This window comes from Lissotriton vulgaris, chromosome 5 (assembly GCF_964263255.1).
Source record: "Lissotriton vulgaris chromosome 5, aLisVul1.2, whole genome shotgun sequence".
NCBI lineage: Eukaryota > Metazoa > Chordata > Amphibia > Caudata > Salamandridae > Lissotriton > Lissotriton vulgaris.
In genome coordinates this window covers 1,037,830,891-1,037,847,091 of record NC_141693.1, presented here as the reverse complement: position 1 = coordinate 1,037,847,091, position 16,201 = coordinate 1,037,830,891, and positions in this window count along the sequence as shown.

The following is a 16,201-nucleotide window of genomic DNA, read 5'->3' as shown; positions in this document are numbered from 1 at the left end:
CACGTTCTCCACTGCCAACTCTCGATAAGGCCAACATGGCTGGTTCTCGGGTCACACCCAACGGACTCCGGCGTGGGGCCACTAGCAGCTGAGGTTTTCGGGATCGAGAGAGCGGAGCAAACCCCGAATTCTCGTTGGTCTATTCTGCAACCCCACCCGATCGAGAGGACCCCTTTTAATGTCCTGGTTGTTATCTGCAATACAGAGGGACGACCCCAACACGGAGTCCCGGCGGAGTCGCCAACAGAAGTACCGAAAATTATTTACCACCTCCCAATTATAGTTATATTCACAACCAATCCCATTCCCATTACCAATAATCAGTCGGTTGGCAGTGTAGAAGGTCCAAGCATTTATTACGACAAACAAATCTCTGCCAGAGGAGCTCCTTGCGACCTAACCCCACGAGGTCCGCCAAGAAGACTGCTGGCACACTGTCAGGACATCATATATATTTAGTTGCATTTGCAGTAACATGGCCCAAGATGGAAAAATACAAGCTGGTACAGTTTGGTACAGAAAGGAAAGGCCATATATGGCACACAAAGCACTCTTGGTTTAGCTCATCCTAGATTAGCAAGGTCGAATGGGTGACTCCCTTCTGCCAGCTACGAGACAGTCCGCCCCGCACCCCTCCTGGAATGTGCTAAACAGGCCTTTTCCTGCTACCTACAACCTTGACGGGCCTCACGAGCTGAAACAGCAGTTCTGAAACAGTTGGGTTATTTCTCAGGAGAACGACTTTGCTGCAGAGAATGAATGGGGTCTGTTCATGTAAAACCTCGAGCGAGGCCACAAAATGGCGTCGGTCTAGTCAATCGAATGCAACATGTAAAAGGCTGTGCAACCTGAATATTCAAAGTACTGCAATGTGAATCTATGCCAATGGTTGCATGCGTATGCTAAATTATTTAAATACATCATGCTAATCACAAGGTATCGACTATAAGCATTGCATAATGAAAAATCGATTCGGTTCCTCAGGACTGGAATCAAGCATCCTAGGACCGGTTTCTGGCTATCAGCCGTCTTCAGCCAGGATAGCTTGACTCCAGTGGTGTTGAGAGTATGGGACTCACGTCTGAGCATACCCATCCCACTCGGGTGACAAATGCAAAACAATGTTCCACCAGGTATCAGTCCCGCCTACTACTGGCACTCCCTTGACTATGGTTTCCTATGAACAAATAGATCTCTCTCTGTGTGTATAGGCATGTCTTTCTGGAACAGAATCCCAACTTCTCTGCTAGAGGCTGATTTGGTTGTTGACGGGCGAGAGGTAGCCTTGGTTTCTGGTGCTTCCTGAAAAGGTGCTTTATTTGCTGCAATTATTGGTCCGGCTGTTTAGGTTCTTGACCTAGAAAGCTCTGTTGGTTGGTTCTGGTGCAGCACTTCAACACCTGGAGTTTGATCTCTATGTAGATTTAATACAAAGAAATGCCTTTGTACATGCTGATGATTACGTTGGGCTTGGAGACCAATAAATCCCCTGTTTAGTGTTTTTCCTTGTTACCAAACCTGTCAGAAGCTCTTGAACAATGACTCTCATTGTCCCTCTCCAGTTCCTGGTTCAGATCTTCACCATAATGTAGATATGTCTCAAGACCACTGGCATCGCCCGCAGTACAAAGTAGATGCCCATGGCTAACATGGCATTTCTTTCAAAGAACAGACAGTAGGGAGCAGAACTAAAAGTCACTTGAGCTTGGAATCATGTATCAATCGCCAAAATGATGGCATCGCTTTTGTTTCAGGTGTGGACATAGTCTGCCCATTTGTCTAACACATTGCACAGTGGGTTCTAGGAGGTAATCCTGGTTTTCTGTATCCTTGAGCACTCAGCCTTTCACTGTTTTCTTTGCTTTAGACTCCCCACTCGACTTATGTAGATGTTACTGTGCAGGTCAGCTGCAATTTCTGTTACATTGTTGAATCTCATGTAAAGCGCTCTGATACTTCCGTGTCTAGCCAGCGCTATATAAAACCCTTTAAATAAATAAAATAAATAAATTCATAAACAAATTCTCTTAGAGTACTTTTGTAACAGTTGATATATTTTGGACTTTAAGGGTGATGGAGCAAGGATTCGCACGAAAAGCGACTTGCTTGTAATCATGATCCTCGAATAACCCTAAGTATGTAATCAACATCGGTCAATGTTCATCTGCTGCATATTAGTTGCTGTTGTGAGATTATTCATTTGGGTGCGGTTCAAAGTTTGTGTTAGACATAAGGTTTGTTCATTACCAAGATATCCTCTAAAACTGTGCAGTGATGCTAACATCATTCCTATGCATTTCCAGGGCAGTACCACCCATTGGTAGGTCTAAAGGGGCCAGCATTGAGTTTCTCTGCTAAATATTCCTGGATGAAAACCAGCATGTCATGAGAACGATTTGAATCTGAGCTCAGACCGGTGAGATTGTCTGAGTTGACACGAACCAAACACTTCAAAGTTCGGCAGTTGGGACAATCTGCCAGGACGTGCCACAATAACTGAGTGTGCTAACAAGCAGGGAGTTTTGCAATAAAATGCATGTAAACAAAAAAGACAATGACGGCACCTAGAAAACACACATTCAAAAGAGAGAGTACAATGCTCGCCATGAAGATAACTCTGGATCATTTAAACTTGGTTGCAAGCTCGACATGATTTGGACATAACAGGACCAAGTAATTGGACATCAATAGAACACTGAAACAAAATAAAGTGAAATCAGCAGTTCTGTCCTGTTCCTACTAAAGAAGTTGTAATGACACATAGTGGTTGATTTAAAGTTTGATAAATATGTCACAACCGCAAAAACATTATGAATGTTGTGTCCTCCCTGTTAAGAGTCCACAGCCATCAATGAGCATTGATTAGAGCAGATTAGACAGGTCTGGAGGTCTGGCATTCTGCAAACTATAATTTGGACCTCTATTCCTTTTTTGATTGCCCCGTTTAAACTCAACTCAGGGCATGGCCTCTTGGTCATGTATCCTCATAAGAGCTGTTCACACCACCATCTTGTCTTGGAAAATCTCTATCAGGATCTTTTATAATAAGTGCTTCTTGGTTTGGCTGAATTTGTGGAAGACCAGACCCTGCGGCAGCCTGACAATTCCCTGCATTTCAGAGAGTTCGAAGTATTTTCCAGTCTTGCCTGGGTACTCAAATTAATTGTACCTTCCTAGGAGGTTATGTGCTTGAGAAATGGGTATTCAGAATGTCAGACAGTGATGTGACACTTAACCTGACTGAGGAATGCCATTAGGGAAGCTTGGAGTGTTTCTGATAGCACACACTCTGCACTGCATCCACTCTCCCGTATCTGGGCTCTTCTGCGTAACTAAACTGCGAGACAACTGCCAACTGTGGAACCTAAATATCAGGAGCAGTTTCCCAACTACATTCAACCAACACAACTATAGTCACCTAGTCAATCCCATCCCAACTACAATCACCACCCCACCCCACTGGTAACCTAGCCCATCCCATCCCAACTGCAGTCAACCACCTTATCCCAACTATAGTCACCTTGCCCATCCTATCCCAACTAAATCACTTACCCCACCCCAACTAGTCACCTACCCCATTCCAACAACAATCACCACCCCCACCTCAACTAGTCACCTAGCCCATCCTATCCCAACTACAGTCACCCACCCTGTCCCAACTATAGTCACCCATCCCATCCCAACTACAGTCACCCACCCATCTATAGTCACCCAGCCCATCTCATCCCAACTACAATCACCACCCCATCCCAACTATAGTCACCTAGCCCATCCCATCCCCACTACAGTCACCCACCCCATCCCAACTATAGTCATCTAGCCCATCCCACCTACAGTCACCCACCCCATCCCAACTATAGTCACTTAGCCCATCCCAACTACAATCACCCACCCCATCCCAACTATAGTCACCTACCCCATCCCATCCCAACTACAATCACCCACCCCATCCCAACTATAGTCACTTAGCCCAAACCAACTACAATCACCCACCCCATCCCAACTATAGTCACCTACCCCAACCCATCCCAACTACAATCACCCACCTCAGCCCAACTATAGTCATCTAGCCCATCCCACCTACAGTCACCAACCCCATCCCAACTATAGTCACTTAGCCCATCCCAACTACAATCACCCACCCATCCCAACTATAGTCACCTACCCCGTCCCATCCCAACTACAATCACCCACTCCAGCCCAACTATAGTCACCTACTCCATCCCTTCCCAACTACAGTCAACCACCCCATCCCCAATATAGTCACCTACGCCATCCCATTCCAACTACAGTCACCCACCCCATCCCAACTATAGTCACATAGCCCATCCCAACTACAGTCACCCACCTATCCCAACTGTAGTCACCTAGCCCATCCCAACTACAATCACCTACCCCACCCCATCCCAACTATAGACACCCACACCATCCCAACTGTAGTCACCTAGCCCATCCCAACTACAATCACCCACCCCATCCCAACTATAGTCAACTAGCCCATCCAAACTACAGTTGCCCATCCCATCCCAACTACAGTGATCCATCCCATACCTTTTAAAGTCTGCAAAATAGAACAACCACCTATATCCCCATGATGCATTCAAGAGTTCACATACCTCAAATTCATCATCAATTTGCACCTGGACTGAGGCTGGCTCACTCATAGGACACTTACTTTTTAAAAGGGCTTGGGTTTATGATATGTAATAATGAAGAATGAACAGCATTATGAACCTTCTAATGTGTTGGCAAAATGAACTCCCATGCAACTGGAATAACTACATTCTAAACAGCACTAAATCAATGAAAAAATATTCAAACTTTTCAGGAACATTTTGCAAAAGGGTTTACTTCGTATGTAACTGTTACAAATGGGGAGGGGGTAACTGACACAGGTCTTCAAAGTTCATCTTTAGAATTCTTCTTATCTTTCTTAGCATTTAGCCCATTAAAATGTTGGGGGCATATTACCAACAACTAGCGATAATTTTTGTCTCTAACTTGTTTAGAGACAAAAATTATCGCCGCACATCGGCGATTTTTATCGCAGATAAACCTTGCTATTAGCAAGGTTTATCGCAAATGCGATAAAAAACGGCCGCAATGCATGAATATCGCTGAAAAGTCAGCGATATTCATGCATTATCGAGCAAATGCTCTTAGCCATGTTATCCACCTCCCATTGGATAACATGGCTAAGAACTGCTCAGGGCAGGTGTTAGCTTTTGGAGATATTCGCGCTAAGTTGGTAATAGGAGATAGCGATGTTAGGGACTGTTTCCAGTCGCTAACATCTTGGCACGCCCACTTTGCATGTCATTAGTGATAAATATCACTGACATGCAAAGCGGGGCCCAAGATGGCCGCTATCTCCTTTTAGCTGTCACTAACTGGTGTTAGCGACAGCTTGGTAATAGGGAGATAATTTTATCTCCGCTTTCTTGGCTTTTAAAGCCAAAAAAGCGGAGATAAACCCCCTTGATAATATGCCCCTTGGTTCGTAGGGTAACAAATGTTTTTAGAGAATGAATAAGCCTTCAGGACCATAGGCATTGTCTGCATTGTAGGTGAGAAGGTCTATGAATGATAGCAGGTGTGGATAATATTTTGATGATCTTTGAAGTTAAGTGGTAAGCATTGTAATGTAGAACTACACCCATTCGTGTTCCTGGGAGAAATAGAAACATTGATGATAATGTTCAATCCATGAACTTTGTAACAGTATTCAGGGGTTGGCAATTAATAACCAAATTGCCATCTACAGCCTGTGCAATCAAAGGCTAAGACAATAGAAACCAGGCTTAGTACATGTTTAATATTCACTTTCAACATATTATGGAAAACTGTAATGTGGATTTCCCCAATCCATCCAGTTTCAGAAGCTAATTCAGGAAAAGTGGGTCATACAAATTAACAGATCCACGGCTGCCTGTCAAATACCCATAGACTATTGGTGTACTGATTGCTTCAAAACATTGTTCAAAGATATGTTTGTGCTGAGCTGAACACTGGTAAGGCTTGGTATGAATAATAGGCATGTTCCAGCTTACTATATTCTTGTAGGTTTATCAACATAAATGCCGTCACTTTTAAATTATCAGATTGATACAACAAGGAAAAACACCAAAATTCCACACTGAATAACAACATTGTCAAAATATATAGGATATCTTTAAACCACATACATAAAGGTAAGGTAATCTTTAATGCTCCAGTTCCTCTAACACCAGTCTCACTGAGCGCCCTCATAATTTGGTTATGCAGTCTTAAGCTATATGACACTACCACTAAAAACGATATCCGATTAACCAAATTTTGTTTTGTGATAATTTTAGACCAGACTGTCCTTGAGATAGACAGCCACCTCACTTTGGAATCTCAAAAGTATTTTACAAAGAGCAAAAAAGGAGATCTGTCTTACCCTTTACTTCAAGAATGGTGAAACCTAGTTCCCCAGTAGCAATACCCGTCTAACCGTGGTCCAGCTGCAGAATATTTTCCAAGAGGTACTCAGAGAGCTTTTTGCTGTTCATCTGGACTAACATGACTTGTTTTGCTGCCAATGTCCTTCCAAAGAGGCTATCAAACATTTGAAATACACTTGCTGTGGAGTCCTCTGGCTTTGACATACGCAGTGCAGTGACGGCCTTCGTTGATGATCCTTTCTGAGATTTGTTGATCCTTGCTCTTGCTCTTGCTCTGGGCGGGTTCACTACATTTCTATCTGAGAACAAGAGGTGTGTGAAATTTGAAAAGCTGGCTTTTGGCAAGCTTGTGAAGGTTTTATCAAAACTTCACAAAACTCTCCAAAGTTTCTTATACAGAAAAAACAATGAAATTATAATATTGTACAATTCAACGGAGAAGGTTTGTCGACCCAGATGCCAAATATGTTTAAGTCTTTTATGGCAGGCTGAAAGATTGAGAACTTCTTGTGGTCACTTTCCTCACTTAGCTACATTGTACATTGTTTGGTTGAGAGTGTTGATGACAAAGCTAGAGTCAGAAAATGTTGAAACCTCCTCATGTGGCACAGTGGCTTCGATAGCACACTTAACCAGATCTTTCCTGTCAATGTTAAACACGAAGTTCCACTTTGTCTAACATGTTGAGTGTCATTTTAGATTACAGATCTGGTTCATTGAGAACACTGGCCACTGACTTGTCAGCCTGACTAGATTCAACATCCCTTCACTGGTACAGATGGCATTCGTCAAGAAAAGGTTGGGGTCAGGACACTGGATGATGTATCACAGATGTCCAAACTCCTCCTCTGAGATCTAGATATAATGAAAGACAACAGTGAATGTCCATTCTGGCTGTAAAAGGTCCAGAGTTGGGAGCGAGAGGATAAGATAAGTGTGCATCCATCGTAGATGCAGCATAGGAATCCTACCCAGCAATGTGACTGAATGTGTGAAAGTGTATTACCTGCAGGGTCATATTATCCTGCGAAGGAGGATGGGGGAATGTATAGAGCTGTAGGTCAGGAGAAGTGTGAGACAATGCTTACCTTTTCTATCTACTATGGCACAAATCACCAAAAAATCAAGAATAACTGTTTTTGCTAAACAAACATTTCCAGCAGAGAACTAAAAAGAGCTATTAGACTTCTGCACCTGTAAATTTAGAAAGAGGTTTGAAAACAATGTGCACATTGCAGTTTTTGATATTCATGCCAAGTTCCATCAACAGATTGCATTATTGCAAGCTCTAACTATGGAGGTCTGGTGGTGTGCTTGGTTGTGGTGTACAGTGCATTTCACATCACCAGCCTTTGGAGACAGTTGTTGTTAAAGTTGTGGTTGAAGATGATGAACCATGGTTTGGAACAGAGAAGATGAAAAATACTGCACATGTTGCACACTGCATTAGGAAGCAGGCCTACCACTAAGTGGAGATGGCAAGTAAAACCAACCACTTAAGTGGTGGTGATTAAGGGTCTGGTTGCAGACTCACTGATGTCAAGTAAAACTGTAAACCTGTACAGCCATTTAGCAAGAGGCAAGAACCAAATGTTATTAGAGGATATACAGGTTGGCTCAGAAAGTAGTTCTACATATGAATGCTGCCTCTATACTTAGGGTTTGCTATATCAGCATTAACAAAGCTAATGATGCAATGGAAGGTCTATGTCCAGGCTAAACTCTTCAAAAATAATCCAACCAAGGAAATAATGCTTTACCTAAACCCCCTGTGAAAAATGTCCGATCCCCCTGTAAAGTTTTTTTCTAACCACTACAAGGTGTGAGTAGAAAAGGACAAAACAAGCTTCCCAGGTGGAATGATAGGTTTCTTTACATCCCACTTGGCCCTAGAACACATAATAAATGGGCTCCAAGCGTTAAGCCCATCATCCCTCCCTTGTGCCGTAGCTAGGACATTCACAAATTATGTTTGAGTTTAACCATGTATTCCTGTTGGCTTTGCTGGGTCAAGCAGGTCAACTAACTAAGAGCCCTGGCCTGGCCAAGATAGCTGGGGCGGTGAAACTTCGGCACCTAGGGTCTCACATCCACCATCCCCAGTGAGTTCTGATGGAGTATAGTTGGTCTTGTGGCATGGCCCAGGGGCCAGAAAGGTCCTCCCCTCAGACTTGCTTAGTGGCTGTGGATAGCGGGTTTCGGCTGCCATGACATGATGGGATTCTAGAGATATGGGCTGCGGATGCTATAATCACATCTGCTCCTCAAACCTCTGGCTGTTGTGGGTAAACATAGGGCTGGAGTGTCTGATGCTATCAGAGCCTGGCTTCTCCATTAGGGTAGAAAAGAAGGGGTGAGCCCTCTAGAAGACCCAGACAGCTGTAACCACAAGCAGGCCAACTGCGTGAAGCGGTGCTGCCCCTGTTGCTGTGCAGTAAAGAGCCCTTCTATGACATTCATGAGTACACCTTACATTTACAAAAGGCTAATATCAGTAAGGCAGAGAGCAGTGGTATATTTTAAGCGGTTTAACTTCGATCTAAAAAATAAATACTAATGTAAAAACTACTCATGGAACATGGGGATTTAGAACGAATGGTCAATCGCCACTATGTTTTGTGTTTTTCTAGCAATGCAAAACTTGAATAAATATATCCCTTACTGCCTGTGCCCATTCAATCCAGCAAATATGCATGGCGAAAGGCAATATGCTTATATAAGTCACGGGCCTAAAATGCCAAAGCTCAGCCTAACATTATGAAGTAGCAGATGCCAATGGATTGATCTCGAATGTAAGGCACCATTTTCAGCATGCCACGCAACTAAACATAAGGGGGGACATACTGCCACAGTATACCTCAGAGATGTTCTGGTTACAGATGGGGCATAAATATTGCAAAATTAAAGCACAGCAGAGTGCAAAAGGGAGAGAAAGAACCTAACACAGTAAATGCACGAAAATTAAAAGATCATGAATAGAGAATTCCAGGATCCAGATCTTGTAAGTTTCACTAGACTGGGCAATAATGTAGTCGTGCTGAGAGGTTTTGCACTGGACTCTACCAATTTTACATCAATCTTGAAGAGATATTTGCACTTTAGTGACGAAACACTGCACTGGTCTTTCGATCCAGCTATCAATTCTCACTGCAAAGTTGCTCAGTAACAGTACACTATTTCTCGGACCCCCTGCAAAACTGCCAGGTGCTGCTGCAAAATATTTACATGATCTGGATTCACATGCCGGGTATGGAATATAAAGAATGGTTGCAAGGGGAATATATTTTTTAACACGGTAGATGAAATTTGTCAATTGCAACTAATCCATAAAATGTGTAATTTTCTTCTTAAAAGCTGTTTGCCTTCTTATTGGGGGCAGAGACATGAGCAGGTGTAAGATTCCTCCTCAATACAATAGCTCCGTTTTCTGCTTTTAAGTCGAGTCTAGCAAAAGACCTGATCTTACCAGATCTTACAGTGGGTTTAAAGCCTGTACTTTGTTAACCATTGGTTAATATAAATGTCACTCTCATGTACTTGCTTCTTATTCATTGGTTTTCCTTGCCCCTCTTGTGTCTTCCCTGCCCTGGAGTATTGCCGTTTAACTTGTGTCTTTTCACTGCAAACTTTTAATGAACCATGTTTTCATTTTGGTTAAGCACTTCGCAAAAGGGCATGTGTTTTCCAGATGTCTTCCTATTGTGCTTCTCCCTCTCCCAGTCACGCTAGGGTTGCTCTCTCTCGCCTGAGTGCTTCTCCCCCCATGTTGCTGAATGAGGGTTGCAAAATACCAAGCATATCTTGTTTTTAGTCCACCTCATACCCCTTTTTTAGCACCTAATTCTTTATTTCCCTTTATCTCATTGTTCTCTATTATTTTCATCCCTGTTTTCCCCTTTATCACTGTTTTCCTATATTTTTCGTCCTACGTTTTTCTCCCTTTTTGCTTTTTCCTCATTTATTCTGAGTCTGACAATGAAAAATTGGACGTAGTCCACAAAAATGGGTGCTAGTCCAACTATAAGCACAAAATAAACACTGAATATGCCCCTCTTCGAACAAGTTAGGATCAAAAGTAAAGAAACTTTAGGTGGCCCTCTTGGCTGTCACTGGCAGGGCCAACTAGATTGCCCATGCAAACAGTCATTAAGGCTATCAAAAGTCATTTTGACTGGGGCCGCAAAAATCTTTACACCGTTCCTTCTTCTAAAAGAAATTCAGACCACGTCTTGCGAAGCTTATTTTATGCCCTCTGAATCCAGGTTCTTCCAAGAACGCCGCACGGTCGTGAAAAGTTGAGAGGAGGAGGTTGTAGCAGAGAAGGCCTTAAAGATTAGAGGCGACACGTACAATAAACTCTTAGGAGTGAACATAGCTGGCGCCCTTCCTCCCTCGTAATGAGCAAAGGCCGCAGTGCAGCTGAGCGCGTATATCCCACCGCGCAGACACTGGGCCCACGTTCACGCATTGAAAGGATCCGCATAAACAGTAATAACATCTCTATTCAGGAGTGCTACATAATATTAGGCAGTGGAAAAATACCACAGCATAATTCTTCCCTTATTTGTTAAAATAATTAAAGTGCGCGTTGGCAGGCCAAGTGTCCTGTTCATGTGCAGTAGCAATGGGCTTTTCATCTAATAAAGTAAGGTAGGCATAGATGACTTTGTGACACCCTGCTGTTTCCTCTTGCTTATTGCTAGGGACACTGGACGTATAAGACTATGTGGCTTTTCTGCATAATTATTGATCTGCCACGTTTGCCACATAATCTACCATCTTCTGAATATTTTTCGGATTCAAACAAAAATCTGTTTTTTAGCTCAAACGGATCAAATGTTTCTTACTAATGACCACATGTGGTTCAGCACAATAGCAGGCCATTAGTAAACGTTAAGTGGTCACCCTTCAGCTGCTGATTGCTGTTCTCGAGTGTTATAGCTAGCACTAAGGGCCTGCAGTCTTTGCCCACGGAGTAATATCTTAAAATTACGAACCAGCGACATATTATTGCCACCGAATGTGCCTCAGTATGCTGCATAATTTGCCCTTTTTGCCGCTTAATTTAATCATATTGCCACATAATTTGGTGTTCCGTTGCTGCGTGCTTCCAGCAGCTCTGCCTATAGCGCTGTTGTGAAATAACTTAGGAAGCCAACCTTTAAAATGATATATGGTTCAGTATTCTCCCACACTGATCATCCATTTCTATTTCCCGGGCTGTGAATGCTTTCACCTCCAGTCTTTGTGTTCTGAGCCACAGGAGCGTGATTGTTCACCCAAGGATCTTTCTTTTTCCATAAACCAAGACTGTGAGTGATCTCTGCTAGTCCTTCTAGTTATACCATACAGGGCTGTTAGTGACTTCCTCTACAAGTCCTCCTACGGTTACAGCCCAGAGCTGGTAATGCCTGCCCTCCACTAGTCATGCCATGGCCATGCCTAATCATTTTGAGTGCTCACCCACTGAGGCCTCTATCTCAGTGATTCAAGGCTAGGCGTGAATGCCACTGATGGCTGGGCTGTAAGTGACTGCCTCAGCGGTTGCTTTTACTTCCGTGACTGAGGGAAGTGGATGCTAGCCTTCGCTAGTCTTTATAATACTATGATCCAGGACAGTAAGTGATTGCCTCTGCTCTCCCTTCTACTTGGTACAGCTCTATAAGTGGTCTCTTCTGCTGGACCTTCAAGGTCTGTGATTAATATCAGGGCCTGAGAACTTCTGTTGGTCCTTCTAGTTCGGTGACCCTGAACTACTGATGCTTGTTCCTGCTGGCCCTTTAATTTTATTCTCAAGTCATTAAGTGCCTGCTTTGACGGTCTTTCCGTATCAGGACTTTAGACTGTTGCTGCTCCATTTTAGTGGCCCGTGGATGCTGGTACTTGCTATTCAAGTTTTTCTATTCTGTAGTCCAGGGTTGTTGATGTTTGCTCATACTGTCCTTTCCATTTTTATTACTTAGGGCTTTATGTTCTCGCTTAATGTGACTCTTGTATTTCTATTCTCAAGCTTTTATGGGCTTCCTATGACAGCCCTTCTACTTCTATCACATTGGACTATTAAAGCTTGCTGTGTAGGTCCTTCTTAATATCTCAAGATTGTGTATACTTCAGCACCTGTCCTATTTCTGTAGGCCAGAGCAACTGGTACTGGGCAGTTCTACTCCACTGCTTGGGTCTTTGGGCTTGTGCGCCATCTTGCCCCTTTTTAGGTTTTGCCTGGCGAAAGCTGCGCTTTCTGCGCAGCTTTTTCGCGCAGGCGAAAACCTGATGAGAACTGTAGTGTAGCTTGGTTCGGCCCTCGTCATTGATTGGCTGGCTCCGTAAACGGAGCCTTGCCATTGGACGAGGGGCCTGTCCGTCAATGCCGGACCAGACACGGGGGCGTTCCCGAGATTCTTTGGCTTTTGCCGACGTCACGCGACGCCGGGAACGCCCCCGTGTCTGGTCCGGCATTGCCGGCACTTCTGCGTCTCTCCTGCCCCGTGACTGGCCGGCCGGCCAATCCTAGCGCGGCCGGCCGGAAGTGCCCGCCCCCCGCAGCCCGGGGAAGAAGGAGAGGAAGACGGCAAGCACTATGGCGGCGCCCGCGGGGAGACCGGAGAAGTGCCTCTCCAACCTGCCGCTCTGTCTGGGCTGCCCAGCCTGTCGCTGCTCGCCTCCCAGACCGATCGTCACGGTGCTCTGCTAGAGGCTAGTTGCTTTAAGCCCCGAGTCGTCGGAAGACGCTCTGCTTCGTGGGATAAAACACACGGCATCCACCCTGCCCCCTCTGCAACATCCAGGCGTCTATCATGTTGGACTTTGGCCTCCATGTCAGCCAGGCTTTTGTCCAATGCGTCAAATCGCCCATCGAGGGCCTTAAAACCAGCCCTCATTTCCTGGAGCATCGATGCAGACAATGAAGGGAGGTCGTCTACTCTGTCCGCAATCTGAGCATTGTCCGCCATGGTGGGGGTCTCTTCGGTCGTTCTGTCTGTAAGTTTCCCAAAGGGCCCATGCCGCGGTGTAGTGGTGCAATGTGGATGCAGAGTGAGGGACAGGCCCTGGTCGCAGTCGGCGGGTCCAGACACCACAAGGAGTCAAGCACGTTGTGCACAGCAGTGGGAGAAGGGGATAGTTGAGACCTTGGCGCAGTTCACAGCCGCCCGACAGGAGAGAGGACGATGGGTAGTGCCTAGTACAGTCTGCGCAGCTAGATACCCATGTCCAGGACTACTTGTTAGTGCGTATCCTCTGCCTTTGCTGTGCTTTTCACCTGGCCGCCAGGAGGACCCAGTTGTAGGGGACAGTTGAGCATCAGGAGCGCGCAGTCTTGGACACACCAGAATTCTGCAGTGAAAGTGCGTAGATCGCAAGGCCACTGACCGCGGTAAGTGTTGAAAGATGAAAGGGGGTGCAGCCAGACATCACATCAGGGATAGAGATATGTCCATCATATGGGGTTCTCAGTTCAAGGACGCAGTGTGGTAGCGGCTCGCTCACAGGCCCGGGAGCAGGCTCAGGCGGGCACCCGACAAGAAGAGAGTCGAAGGGGCCACAGAGCCGCGCGGCCAGTCGCTGCGTGTTTGGGGTAGGCACCAGAAGGGTTTCCCCCAACCGTCTCCTACGCCCCAGCACTCGTTATTCAATGCAGCGAGGCATGCAGTTGGCCCTGTCCCCAACGTCGCCTCCCAGAAATGCCGAGTGTGTTTAGTGCGGAACGGGCGCGGCCGACCAGGCCGACTGCAGAGCCCGTTCATGGCGCATGGGGAGGTGTGAGTCACCTCAGCTGGTCCGCAACTGGCCGCAACTGGCCAGATTGCGACAGCCTACCATCCAGGCAGTTCACCGCCGATCCTCCAGCAGCAGGGCCCAAGTCGCTGTGTCCATCTCTCTGCAGTCCCAGAGTGCCGGTGTCGGAAACACAGATTGAGAATGTCTGTTGGACTCGGGATTGATTCAGGCGCACAGCGCCACAATTTTCTTGGCAATGGTGTTGAGGCATTGGGGGGGGGGGAATGCTGGAGATGTTGTACTAGCCGACGACGGAGCTTCGACAGCAAGCGACCATCTTGGATGGAAGGGTGGGTGTCTGACATAGAACAGTCTGGCACGCGGGGTGAACAGCTGGAGTGAGTGAGTGGGTGTCTGGTGTGGTGTACATCAGGCTGTTTGACTCACAGCTAACCCTGGGGTGGGTGTGTCCCCGGTGTAGAGCCAGCGAGAAGCCGGGTCCACAGCTGGGGTCGTGTGTGTCTAGCTTAGAGCAGTTTGAAAGAGAAGCCGGACGAACAGCTGGGAAGGGTGGGTCTCTAGTGTAGAACAGTTTGAAGGAGAGGTTGGGTGCACTCCTAGGGTGGGTGGGTGTCTGGTGTAGAGCGGGTTGTAAGAAAGGCTGGGTGCACAGTTGGGGTGGATGTCTCGTGTGGAACAGTTTGAAGGAGAGGTTGGGTGCACACCTAGGGTGGGTGGGTGTCTGGTGTAGAGCGGGTTGTAAGAAAGGCTGGGTGCACAGTTGGGGTGGATGTCTGGTGTGGAACAGTTTGAAGGAGAGGTTGGGTGCATGCCTAGGGTGGGTGGGAGTCTGGTGTAGAGCGGGTTGTAAGAAAGGCTGGGTGCACAGTTGGGGTGGATGTCTCGTGTGGAACAGTTTGAAGGAGAGGTTGGGTGCACACCTAGGGTGGGTGGGTACTGGGATAGAGCGGGTTGTAAGAAAGGCTGGGTGCACAGTTGGGGAGGATGTCTGGCGTAGAACAGTTTGGAAGAGAGGTTGGGTGCAAAGATACGGTGGTTCGTGGTTGGGTGACTGGTGTAGAGCAGTCTTGTTTGACAGGTGTCTAGTGTAGGGCAAGATGGGTGCACAGCGGATGGGGGAGGTCTGTTGTAGTTCTGCCTGTATGAGAGGCTGGGTGCTCAGCACCCTTGCCGTGTAATGCCTTGTACTACATCTGTGTTAGCAGTCGCCTCAGGCTGTTGTTTTTTATGCAGGGGACGGGATTTGATCATGCCCATTACGCCGTATTGCTTTTCAAAGGCAACTGTTGCAGAGCCAAGTGGGCTGTTAAAAATTGTGTTTTCTCCACCTGCCCCTGTTGCCTGCTTGTGCCTCCGTTTTCGTGCCTCCGTTTTCGTGCCCCTGTTGCCTGCTTGTGTCCCTGTTGCCCGCTTGTGCCTCCTTGTGCCCCTGTTGTCTGCTTGTGCCTCTGTGTGCCCCTGTTGTCTGCTTGTGCCTCTGTGTGCCCCTGTTGCCTGCTTGTGCCTCTGTGTGCCCCTGTTGCCTGCTTGTGCCTCTGTGTGCCCCTGTTGCCTGCTTGTGCCTCTGTGTGCCCCTGTTGCCTGCTTGTGCCTCTGTGTGCCCCTGCTTGTGCCTCTGTGTGCCCCTGTTGCCTGCTTGTGCCTCTGTGTGCCCCTGTTGCCTGCTTGTGCCCCTGTTGCCTGCTTGTGCCTCTGTGTGCCCCTGTTGCCTGCTTGTGCCTCTGTGTGCCCCTATTGCCTGCTTGTGCTCTGCTTGTGCCTCTGTGTGCCCCTGTTGCCTGCTTGTGCCTCTGTGTGCCCCTGTTGCCTGCTTGTGCCTCTGTGTGCCCCTGTTGCCTGCTTGTGCCTCTGTGTGCCCCTGTTGCCTGCTTGTGCCTCTGTGTGCCCCTGTTGCCTGCGTGTGCCTCCGTCTGCCCCTGTTGCCTGCTTGTGCCTCCGTCTGCCCCTGTTGCCTGCTTGTGCTGTGTTGGTGTGTGTGGAGGGCTCTGTGTGGCTGTGTGTGTAGGAAGCTTTGTGTGGCTGTGTGTGTGGAGGGCTCT